Here is a 14,935-nt window from a genome sequence, read left to right on the forward strand (position 1 = left end):
GATCATTTCACAAAATGTTGCTGGTTTTGGTCTTTTCATGGGATATGTTGACTATAAGAGAAATATGGAATATCACCACCCTTATCCTTAATTAATTATAATGAAATGAAATAAATGTAAATTGTTAATTTGTTATCTTAGACTGTTCAAAATGTCACTTGAGTCCATTGTTTTAAATCTCCACAAAGAAATAAATAGTTTCCCCTTTTTTACAACAACCAGTTCAATACACTGAATCATTTTTGTTCCATATAATATATGAAACAAAAATGATTCTGTGTATTGAACTGGTTATCATATGATTTATTTACAAACTTTCAACCTTTTATTTATGCGCTCATCTGTGTGGGGGTATCGGGCTTAGTGGAATAGCTGCAAATACTTTACTTTTATAGGTCAAAAGTCAGTTCAGTTTATGTGCATGTTGTTCACTACCCCTATGTCCTGTAAATGAAGGAAGTTTCCCTCTTACACACATTAAATTATGTTCTGCTTATTGTTTGTGCAAGATGCTACACAAGCTGAGTGCTGCATAAATTCACCATATTCAGGTGGAATTAGTTTCCAGAGCGGAGGCTTTTATCTGAGTAGCTTGAGATATCGTGAGCGTTAAACCAGTTAAACATAAACCCGGGAATGGCAGCGTGTTGTATGGGTAACTGAGTTTCATGACCATTCAGGGTGAAGTAGAAAAACAAAACATGTCAGTGTAAATTAGAATTTATATTCATCTTAATGGGGCCTTCTATTTTGAAGACCATTTTATTTGATTTCAAATGGTCTTAAAAATAAGTGACTGTAAACAAGATGTAAATAACTGTATTGTGCTACAGAATGTACTGTAAACAAGAATTTTCATCTCGCCTCATAAGTTTTATTATTTGCAGTGTTGTCATGCATTTTGGACACAGTCTGTCTTTGCAAGAGGAAAATGGTGTAGTTCCGATGGTTTGTTTTTACTGCTTCAACCATTAAAATGGAAAGAACTGTCTCTGCCTTTTCAGACCATGAATCATCCTTTACAGTCTTTCCTTCTCTTCTGATAAACAAAGCTGGCATCTCTAGAAGCTAAACTCTGCTCATCTTCTTCAGTTGTCTCTGGTGATTTCTTCCTCTTTCTCCTTCCCTCCCGCTGTAGGACAGTAATCAGTTAACTCCAGAGACAGGAGCTCATTTCCTTCTCTTTCCATCTTTTTGAATCCTCTTTCTGTTATTTTTGCCTTTTTCGAGACTTTGGATTGGATCTCAGTTTGAAGTTTTCCATGGCAGTAACCGCACAGCGTGCACACTAAATCCATAACAAACCCAGTATAGCCAGCAGCTTTTCACTGGCTGAGGTGTGTGTTATCTGTGTGTGTGTGTGTGTGTGTGTGTGTGTGTGTGTGTGTGTGTGTGTGTGTGTGTGTGTGGTTTTGTGACATAATTAATTAAGCATTATGACCATTGATAATGGTTCTATAATGGCTTTTGGTCTAGACCTTAGATGAGCTTTTTGCTGTTGCATATCTGTGGGAATTATTGTTAAGAATTTAGGCCGCAGCCGTTGCTGCTCACTTTATCCTCCAGTTAAAATAATGTCAACATAAACAAAACTGTCAGGAGAAGAGACAGACAGGGTGAGGGTAAAAGAAAGAAACCTGAAACCTGTGGGAGAGTTTTCATTGGCACAACCACTAATGCAGTTTCAGCCACTTCCAGTTACAAGCTAACAAACAATATAAATGATTGAAAGATGCTAATGTATATGCTTACCATTCTGATACGTCTGCTAGTCGCCAATTTTGGTGCACAACAAACTCCTCATCTGAGTCTGGGCCTGGCCAGCAGCAGTGGTGGGCGGGGCACGAGGCCTGAGCCAGAATTTTTCAGTGAGGAAGTAGGCATAGATGTTTTCAATTTTTTTTTTTTTTTTTTTTTTTTTTCAATTTTTATGTGGGGAAAACCATGTTAAACCAAATATTAATCATAGCAGAGCATTTTTACATGACATGGAGGGGACCTTTAATTATTGAAACTAAACAAACTAGAACTCAAAAATTATCCAGGGGAAAAACAATGATAGACAAAAACCTGAATATGTGCTCTCTCCTAATCCCCATTAACCAAAAGCTGAGAGGAACTGTGGACAATAAGCACAAAATATACCATTCTTTAAGCAATGAGCATGCGATCAAGGAAGCTTGAAAGAAAACCAAACACAGCTGTAACCATTTCCAGATGTCACGGCCATGCTTGAACTCAAATTTACACATCCATAATGTTTCTCTCTATAAGTTCAGTCCGTCTCACCCAGAATTACCTTTGTCCTGGCAATCACCCCCTCTTCTATTTTTCCCTCTGTCTAACTTTCTTTGTCCTGCTCTCTCTTCTCTCTCTCTTCCCAGATGTCTGCTCACCAGCTGCGCTCAGATGGCTGAGAGGAGCAGACAGGATGGGTTTTTATAGAGTGTGCGCGCACACAAACACCCGCACAGATGCGCATGCAAACATACATGCATGGAGTGTCGCAGAGTGACCTGCTGCAGCAGGGATCCGGGACTTTTGTCCCCGGGTTTAAAGATTTCTCTCTGTTCTCGTTTTTCCACATCTTTTTCACTCACTGCGACCACATCAATATGAAACAGATGCCCCTAACTCACGAGTGACTGCAGACAAACATGGGTTATGGTCAGAGAAGGTCAGGAATTTGGCTGTTTCTGTGCTCTAATCGGATTAGTGTTTCTTTCTCTTTTTTTTTTTTTGTGACTAATATGAAAGTGATTAAACTGCAGCTTTTGGCCCAGAGAATGAGGAAAGTTTGTGGTAAAAACAGGGCTGGCTAAATACCCTTTATTAAAGTTCAATCAGTATTTTCTTTCTATTTGTAGAATTAGATCTGATTTATAAGTTTATGTTTGAGAAATGTGTGCTTGACGTATTTTTTTTTTTTTTAGAAATCTTCCACCATTCAAAAGCTGTTTCAGATTGAATCTTTTGATGACACAGCAGGGGGCTTCGCAGGCAGAGGTGCTGGACAGTTAACTTCTCCAAGTAGAATAGGACAGTCACTAATGTTAGCCTGCACTCTGATGTAGCATCCAGAATGGGCTCCCACACAGGGTGTGCTATAGTGATCACAGCTTTTTAAATGTAATCCAACAAATTATGAAATGCTTCTTGACCTTGGTAGTAATGCTGGGTTTCTACTGGAGCTAGTTATCCAGACATGCTAATGTGTGCAGCTTTAAATGCTGTATGACTCTGACCAGAGCCCCGAGCGCACCACTGCAACATGTGGAGAAATTTAAAGTTGGATGGGTCTGACTTGCCTAGTTACGGTTGCTAGGCCATGACTGTTTAGGGGAGGAGTTTAGCAGATTGTCAGTTGGCTTCAGTTGTCACATTTTACTGCTAAAATGGCAATTTGTGTTTCCAGACTGTGTTGTTGCCATGGTGACAGGGAGGACGGTGTGTTGCCAGCCCCTCTGACCCTGAGTAAACTGTGACCAGACCTTCTGCTGGGTTTCCCTCTGATTGACTTTTGATGGTGACATAACTACTGGGGTCAGCGGGTGTGTGAGGGTTTGTGTGTGCGTGTGTGTGTGCGTGTGTGTGTGTGAGTGTTGCAATTCCTCGTAAAGGAGGGGTTGAAGGGGGAACAAAAAAAGGTGAAAGGGGGGTCATGGAGCGGATGGACTCAACAGGTTTCACAGGATGTGAAAGATGGTGGGCCTCATGAGTAAACATAGCTATAGCGTGAGATGAGAGAATACTTCGATGTGTGTGTGAGAGAGACCGTGTGTGAGTGCACATTAGGATTACTTTCCCATAGTACTCCAGTCCAGCTCCTCCTGACAATCTCTCTGGCTTTCCCAAGTTTGAGACGAGAAACAGTCTGGTCACTTCATCAATCAGGACACGAGAGAATTGATCCAGACATGAAAGAACAAAGTGTTTGGTCAGATCTACAGCTTTTTGCTGACACATTGGTCTTTACTTCATGCCCTCCTCTCAGCCGTCTGTCTCTCTTTGTTCCATCCTCACCCCTGACCTTTGACCTCAAAGCCCTTGGTGGGGTCATTTGAGAGCACACAGTGGAAGGACATAAATCTGTCGTTTGCAAGACAAGTAGAGCAGTGAGTTTCCTTCACCTTCACTGACACTGGACACCTCAGTTTTTAAAGAGTAGCATCCATCAGCCGGTGGGAACCAGAGAGGCATTTGTCCTGCACGAGAGAATGAATAAATGATGTTTGTGATATGAAAAAGATAATTATGAAGGATGAGTTGTGGGATGTGCACTTAATTTTCATGCAGAAACTTTCCTTCAACCTTGCCAATACTCCCCTCAATGGGAATTGAAAAGCTGATATCCTCATTTTCTATGAACATTCAATTCACTCACACATATACATCTGGAATTCAAGTCAAGTCAATTTATTTAGCTCATAATGACATGAAGACATGCAAAAAACATTTACAGTTTCATTTATTAAGGAGTACGTTGGGAAGCCAGTGCAGGGAGACAGACACTGGAGTGATTTAGTGAAAAGTTACGAGTCCTTGTTAGAATTCACAGCGTGTTATTTTGAACAGAGAATTTTCATATCCTTTGTGTTTGGGTACAAACTTTCAGTAAAAACCCCACAAAACAAGTCCTTTTAAATCTTTGCAGCAATTTCAACATCAGGCCAATTGTTCTTGACATTTACCTTCTAACAAGTATGAACCATGAAACATAGTTTCCTCTCTGCACATCTAACAAGCCAATTTAAAGAAAGGAACACTTGATGAGCACAAAAAAACCCGTACACTTCTTTCTCCTTGAGGCATCCATGCCATATGTGTGTTAAAAATATACGAACCAAAACAAATCAAAGCAAAAAAATAACTTCTTGGTATAATCCAAAACTACCCGTCATTAGCCATTACCACCCATTAAATGACAGCGGGAAAGCAGAGGAGAAAGCGTGAGAAAAAGAGGAACACCAAAAGAGTGAAATATAATGTAGAAAGTGGGAAAAGGAACCAGAAAAATTAAAAGCATTGGAGAAAATGTAAGAGTGAGAGAAAAAGACAGGGGCTGAAATTTCACAGTCTGGGTAAATTTTGTTATTTCTTCATAGAAATGGAAACACGCTGGTGAACTTGGTTAGCAGGCTATGGCTGACTGCATATCATCTGACCCTTGTGGTCATACCTTGGCTATGGTTTCCTTGACTGCAATTAAAATACACATTACAATGCAATTGTCTGTTTTCAAAGATGTTGCTTTTGTAAACGCTCTGCAAACAAGCACTTAGATATATTTTCAAAGGAGCGGCACTGAATACAGCAAACGTCAGAGCAGACAATCGGAGAAGGAGGTATGTTTTGTGCTGATTGGTAATGGTTGGAATGGAATCACAGGCTTGTCTAACAAGTTAGAAAGGGTATGTTGATATTGGCACTTGAACCATCTGTAACAAATGAATGGTCTGAGAAACTTCATGAATGTAGAGTCAGTAATTGTTTTGGAATGATATGAGCCAAAGAATGAAGAGAAACAGGAAGAAACGGCTTTAATATACTGAGTATACTGAATCAGGAGTAGACATTTTTTACTACAGTAGAATCACTTTGGCTCTCAACTACGACCTGTTAGTGTGACTAATACAGATTACTGATGTATGTACCCATTATATTATATCTATCAGCATGGTGATTATCTATGCACTATATTTTGAATGTTGGAAGTCAAGTAGTTGCTTTTGATTTATGAGTAGGGACATCATCTCCAACTTATATATAATCACTTTGCTTGCTGTGCAAACATGCGGCGGCAGCAACCTGAGCATACCGAGCGCACAATCATACACAGACATGGTCATGCACGCTACACGCTTTCCATGTATGCTGATGCTTGCCGAAGACCAGGAAGTAGGAGGTACTTCTTCCTCTGTTCTCTGAAGGAAAAATATAACCTCTTCTCTTCTCTTCTCTCCTCTCCGCTCATTAGCTAATGATTTTAATAAAGTGGCTTGTCATTTCACTTTCTTATTGATGGGTTTGAGATTAGCCAGTACATTTGACTAATGGTAGACTAGCAAGAGTTGGATTAAGAACAGTGCTTTTGGCTGATGTTGGCAGCTCATGAAGCAATTAACATTGTATGTCTGGAGAGTAAATCATCATCCTGCTATTGGCTCAATGGTGGCAGACACAACCTCTCTCGAACACTTCCATATAGTTTGCTGCCTCAACAGAGCTGTTGAGGCAGCAAAAGAGACACAGAGCCAAGGAGGCTAAAGATGATCCAAGCTCCCTTCCAGTTTGTGATTGATAGAGTTCAAAGTTCGTGAGGCTCACACTGACATGCCCACATGTGCTAGCTCTCGGTCAGAGGCAGGACTTTGATGCATCTCTTCCAAGATTGCCTATGTATAACTAAGAGGAAATGTTCGGTATATCAGAGCAACCGTAAAAATTATTTAGATCTATATCTACCTGTGTGGTGTAGTGAAATACACAAACGGGTCACATACTCTCCTATAAAGAAATATCCATGAATCCACTGGATATAGCTTTTCAGGTTGCAGCTTTTGTTTGCCAGCACCAGTAAAATCTGTTCAAAACAAAACCAGAAAAATTAAAAAAATCTTGGTTTGTTAAAATCTTATTTTAGCATGTTAGCATGCTAACATTAGCAATAGCTAACAATAGCTTAAACTGATGTCAAAGTCATTAGCTTTACAGGTATTTGGTATAAATTAAAGTATCAGGTATCAGAATTTTGTCCTGCTAGATGAAAAATCAAGGAATCACCAATGTTATCCATCCTCTCAAAACCATGGATGTTCATACTGAAATTGCATGGCAAGCCATTCGTTAGCTGTGAAGATATTTTACTAAAAAACAAAAATGTCAACGTTGTGGTGCCACCACGGGTAATGTCAAAGGATCACCAAAGTCAGCAGGATTTATCTTCTGGGGACCATAAATGTCTGCACAATTTTGCTGTATGGAAACTCATCCAGCATTTTTTTTAGATAGTTCAGCCTGGAGCAAAGTGGTCGACTGACCAACCAGCAATCACGGACAGACAGAGTCGCTAAACCTCTTAGGTTTGGGTGGATGGTTGATTGTACTAAAGTGTCTGACTTTGACGCCAGAGACCGCAGTTTGTTTCCCATCTCTTCCCAACATTATTGGGTTCTTTAAACCATGACCATGATCTTTCCTTGGCTATTACCCAGTAGTTTTAGGTGCCCAACCAAACCCTAACCATAGGGGTGGCAGATGTGAAAATTATAATGTGAATCGTTTTTGTGATGCTCAGTGGATTGTATTGGTAGACACTGACAACTGTCATCTTTGTGTCGACTCATCTTTTGTTGGTTGTCATGCATTTCACATTATCACTGTATATGAAATTGAAGCATGGGCTTAGTAGTATCAGTCTTTACACCGGTTTAACAGGTTTTAAAAGTTGCATTGGTTAACTGTGATTTATCTTATTAAATGTGTCTGGCTTCTGTGTCTGTTTGTATTATGAATGTGTCCTGTTGTTGCAGCAGCTGAATTTCATGAAAAATGAGCAGCTGTGTGAAACTGTGGATAAGTTTGTTTTGCCTTTGACGAGCTGGGAACATTGCTGTGAAGCTGGAACCAACAAACTCAGTCTGCAGACTTAGCACAGTCCGCTCATGTTTTTCTGACCAGCAGCACTAATAATGCATAACTCCTCTAAACATTTGCCCCAGTTTCTCTTTGGAGACAAGCTGTTTTGACTAAGACAGTTTCTGTGATTAATTACGCAAAAGTCCAGAAAACAGTCACTAAAACATCTTTTTTTCTACAAAGAGGGACAGACATTACTGATGTCATAGAGCCTTCAGGAAGTGCTAACACATAAATTATCAATGCCGTACAGAGTGATATATCTGATGATATACGATGCTATAAAGCTGAATACTAAACATGCCCACATACAGAATACACAGTCATTTCTTGAGGCCAGTTATAACTTTCCGTTTCCCTATATAGTGGCAGAGCTATACTTAACCACATACAGGTGTGTTTTTGGCACGAGCAGCGAGCTGGCAGGTGTGCTTGCTATTACAAAGTGATAATGACTATCATTACAGCCCAGGTAAGAACAGGCATGTTAGCAGGAGGCCGGGACGGAGAAGAGAGGGAAGCAATAATGCTTTTATCAGGATGTGAGTGCACAACTGGCATTTCTACACCCTACATGCTTAGCCATAAACACACATTTGCAGAAGTGCACACAACAGTGAGAAAGAGATACACAAACAGAAAATCACACAAATTAGCACCTTGGTGTTTTAAATTTAGCTCCAAATGAAGGCTTTCAGTGGTTATCAGTGCTGATAATAAATGCCAATTACAGATTACCATTATTTCATTGAAGCAGATAAAGTGCAAGTTAGTGTTTTACACTATAATTACTTGTATATAATGTGCATATGTGATAGAATGCTGAACCTGTACATGTGATGTTTCAGAGCCATTTTACACCTGATAAAGTTCTATTATTACTGTTATTATAAGTCATAGATAATCTTTTTATTTTTTGACCTTAGTATAAAACACAATTTTCCATTTAAAATCAAAAATCTGTGTAAAACTAGAAGAAAGTTTTTATGTTTACATGACATGGATTAACATGTCTTTCCAAATCAAACTGAGTTATGACTAATACCCACACAATCACACACAATCACACACAATCACACACAGATCCAGGTAACTGTAGAAAACAAACAGATATTTTCTCAAGCTTGCTCTTTATTTCTGCTGCCTCGCCATCTGGGGCAAATCCATCATGGCTTTTCAGTACCTTCTCGGGTGCTGTCAACAGAAACCAGCAGATGTGTTCACACATCCACATACACACAAAAGCACACATCTTTGAGTCATTACATTAAGCTATGCTTACTTCCTTACTCCACACCACCTTTAACCCTCCAAACTAATTGTAATCCTGTCTTCAAATATAAATCAAGGTTTTAACAGTTTCAAAAAAGTAAGGATCGGCAAAATGTAATTTTTCCTTGGTTTTCTATGAATGGGCAAACACGTTTATTTTTCATTAATTTGGAACACACACACACACACACACACACACACACACACACACACACACACACACACACGCGCGCTCTTTGAAACCAGGGTGTATTGCAGCCAGTTTACTGCTCCAAAGAAAGCATTATTATTAAAGTGATGTTTTAATGACCAGACTCTGGTGCCAAGACAAATGATATGGAATGATAAGCACTGAATGCTCTCATAACACCAGAAATGTTTGTTTTTATCTAATTTATGGTAATGATGATAATAATTGCGATGATTTGAATCCTGATTGGCTTGGCAGGCATATATTAGGTGAGTATTATTGCTGACTTTTTGCACTTTAAGCAGCTTGTTTTGTGTATTTTGTAGCTATAATGTTTTCAAAGTCATGCACTTAAATGGTAAAAAATCGAATACTTTAACTTTTTTCAATGTGAGAATTTAAGGGCTTGTCCCATCTACTTCCATTATGCTCTGTCTTTTCCTCTCTTCTCGCTCTTTGTGCTAGCTAAGTGCTAATTTAGTGGGATTACGTGGGTTGGTGCGTGTTGGTGTGTGTGTGTGTGTTGGCGAGCAATGTACCAGATGTTATTTTGCAGGAGACAGCAGATGAGCCTCTCATGGCCTGTTGTAAAAAGGAGAATTGTAACAACATAGATGTGGTAAAACAGAACTATCTCTGAGGCTACAGCAGTAAAGGATTGTCTGAGAAGGTACCCTTCATGAAGAGTAGCTGTAATGAATCATTTATATGGCTTACGAGAAAGTGAGAAACCCATAAGCATTCATGATTGTGATTTATGATTACTAAGATTTTAAACTGAATTATTACCAAAAGGGAGGACCACCTTATTGTGTGTGGGGTGGTTCGCGAGTCTTTATGACCCCTTGATCTTTGTAGGTTTGAGTCTTGTACTCCTTAGAAGGGACACCCATGCTGAACAGGTCAAAGGCATCGACTGTATATAAAGATGATTCTGTGATTTCACCCATAGGTTTCTGAAGAATGTGTTAATAACGTTTAAACAGGTGAATTTTATATATATACACATATATATATATCGATATATAACAATATAGAGACCACTTGTTTTTTTGTACCAGGCTGTAAACATGTTTGTTTCTGTTTTAAAGTTGGGCATTTAAACAAGGGAGTCTATGGGGACTGACTCAATTTGGAGCCATTCTCAAGTGGCCATTTGAAGAAGTGAGTCATGTTGCCATGGCGGACACTTTATGTTTGAGATTTTGTTTGGACATTTGTCATTTTCTGTTTCATTTTGTAGTTAGTGTCCTTGTGTGTCTCTTGATGTTTGTACTTCCTGTCTTTGTCCTATTTCCCTGCTTGTTGAAGTGGCAGCTTGGTCAAAGAATAGGAAGCAGACAACATGTGAGCCCCTGGTCCTCCACTTTGGGGTTTGGCTGAGGGCTGATAATCATCTCCTGTGAAACTGCATTATTACAGAAACCAGAAATAGGGCAAATTTACGAAATCTAGTGGACACTGTGAAGAAATTCAGTGAACGATATTAGGTTATACAGGTCTGCAGTGGAGGTTGGATACCTGACCCAATGGGACTGTATGGGACCCATCAGGAGCCGATGGGTCAGGTTGGGTTCGGACAAAAATTCTGAACTGCTGTTCAGGTTGGGTTAGGTCACGTCGGCCCCTTGACTGTCATTTACAAGGTGCCCACATATGTGTAATCAGGGTAAACAGACAAGCTTTGACGATGGTAACAACTGTGTGACGGGGTAAAATTTGACAAGTGATACAAAGGTGACATTTATGGTAGGACTAAATGGTTGTTTTGGCAAATGTATGTCTGGTTAACTGCCCCACCTCAGTTAAAGAGAAGAATGCAGCCGCTTCCCAGAGCTTTTTTATGGGAACTTCCAGGACTGTCTCCCACGCAGTGGAGGAGACAGTCCCAAACTGAGCTACTCAGAACCACTAACTAACAGCATCAAACTGAAATGTATTTGCAACATTTTTTGCAGCTACATGCATGAATACAAACGTGCAGTCATGTGAGAGACTGCAGATCTATGTATGGATTTATACCAGGGTGACTCCTGTTTCTATTGAGTATAACAAGCCAATAATTTTCACAGCTTATGTGTCAAATTACCACTCAGTCTCTCCTTTTCTGTTAGTGGCTGGTTTCTACTCTGCAACAAGCCAGTCGGTATTCCAGCGCCGGCCCGGGTCCAGCTGGCCAAACTATTTACTCTACCAGGCACAAACACTTAAGATTAGGGATGAATCTGATTTATTTCTCCAGCCAGCCAGTTGTTTGGCATCTGATGTCACAAAAACTCTCTCTGTGATTGGTTTGTACCACAAGTATGAATTATTATTATTATTATTATTGTGTTGTCTAATAATCAAGAGGCTTGAGTTCTGCTTATGGTCGCTATTCATAATCTCTAAAAGCAACAAGGTCTGCAGATGTCTCACGATGAAAAGTAGACACTCACTCAAGTTTTCCTGTAACACAAATACACAGACAGTATAAATACACAAATGTGGACATGCATGCCCACACGTTTTTTTTATTTCCCCCTCCATCTCACTTTATCTCTTGCTTTCTTAAACACAGACACAGACACACACACACACACACACACACACACACACACACACACACACACACATCGACTGTTTCTCACAGTCTCGTCTTGCTGTTGTTTGATTTACTCTGTGACCTCTGACCCTGGCTGGGCTAAGCTGGATGGACTCTTGGCCCTGCTGCTGCGCCAACTGGTTCATCTCCAACATAACCCCACTGGACTTCTGTGTGTGTGTCCATCCGTCCGTCCATCCGTCTGTCGAAGTGTCGTTAAACAAGATACTAAACCCCAAATTTCCCCTGATGGCTGTTCCATCAGTGTATGAATGGGATGTGTGTGTGAATGGGTGAATGTGACATGTATCGTAAAAGGCTATGAATGGTCTCTGAGATGAGAACAGCTATAGACAGGACCGTTTACCATTTAGACAGACATCTTCTCATTGAATGAATTCTAACTGATAATCAAGGTATGTAAAATATTTCATGTCATTCTGTCGTCCCAGATTGTATGATTATAACAAACCTGCTTTTGTTCTATCATGTTTTTTGTATTATTGACTGTGCTTCTGTCTGCTCATGCCTGAGCTCCCTGCTGCTTCTAAATAAAAGTTAAACTAAACAAAGTCTTCATGAACACAAATGAAAACCTCTTGTCAGCACCACACCCATAATTCCAGTGTTTTACAAGCTGCTAAGTGACCTTTTGGTGTTCTTCATTTCCTGTTGTAGTGAAGCCCAAATCAATTAAAGATGGCAACAGTGATGTGACTCCATCCGACCTTGGCCTGTGAAAATACCCACACATGAGCCTGAGAGCACAACGGTGAGAGAGGAGAGACTTTTGTTCACTAAACACTAGATGATAAAAAACTACTATACACAGGAGTATTGCATTAACTAGTTAATTTATTTCATCATATGATTCTTTTTAAGCTAAAAAACTGAATAAGTGTCTTGAATTTGTTGAGACTTTGTTCTCAGATGCCATCTATCTTATGTTAGATTATGGAGAGGCTTCTTCTTGGTGGCTTGCAATTTTGACTATCGTTTCATTTAAAATCCTCTGAGTACTTATATTTACCTCACATTTTAACTTTCAATATAAAACTGTTACATTATTTCTAATAATGTGCATCAACAGAAACTTCAGCATGATATTGGTCTATCAGGGTGTCTGTCTCCAATCTGACCCAGTGCGTGAAAGGCTAAAGCAAAACAATGTGGCTATAGATTTTATATCCTCCTGCACTTTAAGAAATAAGTAAATCTGTAGTAAATAAATCTGTCAGCACTTCTTTGAACAGATAAATCAGAGAGGAATCTTTTTTCTTTATATTTCTTTGATGGCTTTTCTTAAAGTCATATCTGTGGTATTTTGCTAAACATAAGTCTCATCTTTGAAGGCAGTCCATAGCTTTGAATTTTTAAACAGATGTTGGCTTCCCTCCATTTTAGTTACGCTTCACACATACAGTCTCAAAATATTGAATTAATAAAGACATACAATGTTGCTTACCAACTTCTTGAAGCAAGTTACATGAGAAGATTGATACTGCTCTCAAATCTGAATGGTTAATATGTGGCAGTTGGCAAGCAGTTAGCGTAGCTTAGCATAAAGACTGGAGACGAGGGGAAAGGGCTAGCCTGGCTGTGTCCAAATGTAACAAAATTTGCCAACCATTACATCTTAAGCTCACAAACAAAAAACTAGATATGACGTGTTAATAAGTGAGCAGATAGAGCCAGGCTCGCAGTTTCTTCCTGTTTCCAGTCTTTGTGCAAAGCTAAGCTAATGGGCTGCTAGCTGCAACTTCATAATTAGCGCGCACACACACGAGTGACATCAATCTTCTCATCTAACTCTGCAAGAAAGCAAATATATCAAACTAAGTCTTTAAATTTCTACTGCATCACTCTTTAGCTGAATATAGGGTGAATTGAGACTGAACACTATCAGTTAGCAAATAGAGGAAAAACAAAATGGACATACTGTATATCAACATTCATAAGCTTGTATTTTAAGCCATATTGGACAAGAAATTATAACCCCAATAGATGGTGAAGGTGTCCACTGGTTTTTCAATTTGCAAGTCACCCCAAGAACTGCAGTAACACACTTCCTGGGCTCAGACCACCTGTTCAGACGTTACACTACTTAAAGCACCATAGTAACACACTTCCTAAGCGGCCTGTGTTATTGGGTTAGCTCTTTTCCTTGTTGTGCAACACACTAAATGCCTCAATCCCTTGTTCTCAGTTCCCTTTAAGCCTCTGATAAGGAAGTGAACTGAATTTTTTTTGTCCTTTCCAGCGAGAGTGACCTAAAAAGGGAGATGGGGGAGGTATATGTTACAGTACAATAGCTGGTAAATCTCTCCACAGTAACCACACCAGAGCACTGAGCACATGCTTATGGAGGGAGGCTAATCAGCTTTCTGCAGATGGGTTAATGTCCTTACACTGGCTGAGAGGGGGGGGCCTATATTTAGTGTCCACTCTCTCCCTCTTAACAAGGGATAACATTGGTCCTGTTCTCCACTCCATAGCTCATCTCTCTCTCTGCTTAAATTCATCAAGAAGCCAATACAGGCAGAGATGAAGGGGAAATAAATGAGGACAAAAAATATAGAGGGCCTTGATCTGTGTACTCACAGTGACAGTCAGTGAACAGACTAACCAGATACAAGTAACAATAGAGCTGCACAGATCAAAAGCTTACTAAAAGCAGTGTTTTGGTCAGAGAAATAAGGTTGAAGGCAAAGATAAAGAGGAGAGAAAATGGTAGGGTGACAAAGAGACAGACAGAAGAAGAAAAAAAGATGAAAGAGATCATGAGAGAGAGAGAGAGAGAGAGAGATGAAGTAAAATATTTATTCTCAGTGTCAGCAGGGAAAGTGACATCTGGAGGCTGAGGCCTACGGGCATTAGAGTGATGCAGACCTGGAGCCAGTCTACTCAGTCAGTTACCATGTGTCCCTGGAGACTAAGGCTCTGCTGGTAGTAAGGTCTGTGTGTATTCATGATCTACCTGCTGTTGCAAGCACACACCTAATGAGGTCTGGCAAACGGCATGATGACGGTCGCTGACGGTTGTTGACGCTCGTCGGTGACGTCTCTTGGAGGGGAAATCCGTCACGTTCAGCTGTCACTTGCTGGCAGCAACGACGGTGCCAGCTGGGATCATGTGGGCACCTGAGGCCGTTGACCTGATGAAGACGTTTCCTCTGTCTGTTAAAGAGTTGGCACCAAAATCTAAATGCCAGAGCTCTTTCAACTCAGCTAAACTGTAGTAACTCAGTAAG

Source organism: Seriola aureovittata, chromosome 19 (assembly GCF_021018895.1).
Source record: "Seriola aureovittata isolate HTS-2021-v1 ecotype China chromosome 19, ASM2101889v1, whole genome shotgun sequence".
NCBI lineage: Eukaryota > Metazoa > Chordata > Actinopteri > Carangiformes > Carangidae > Seriola > Seriola aureovittata.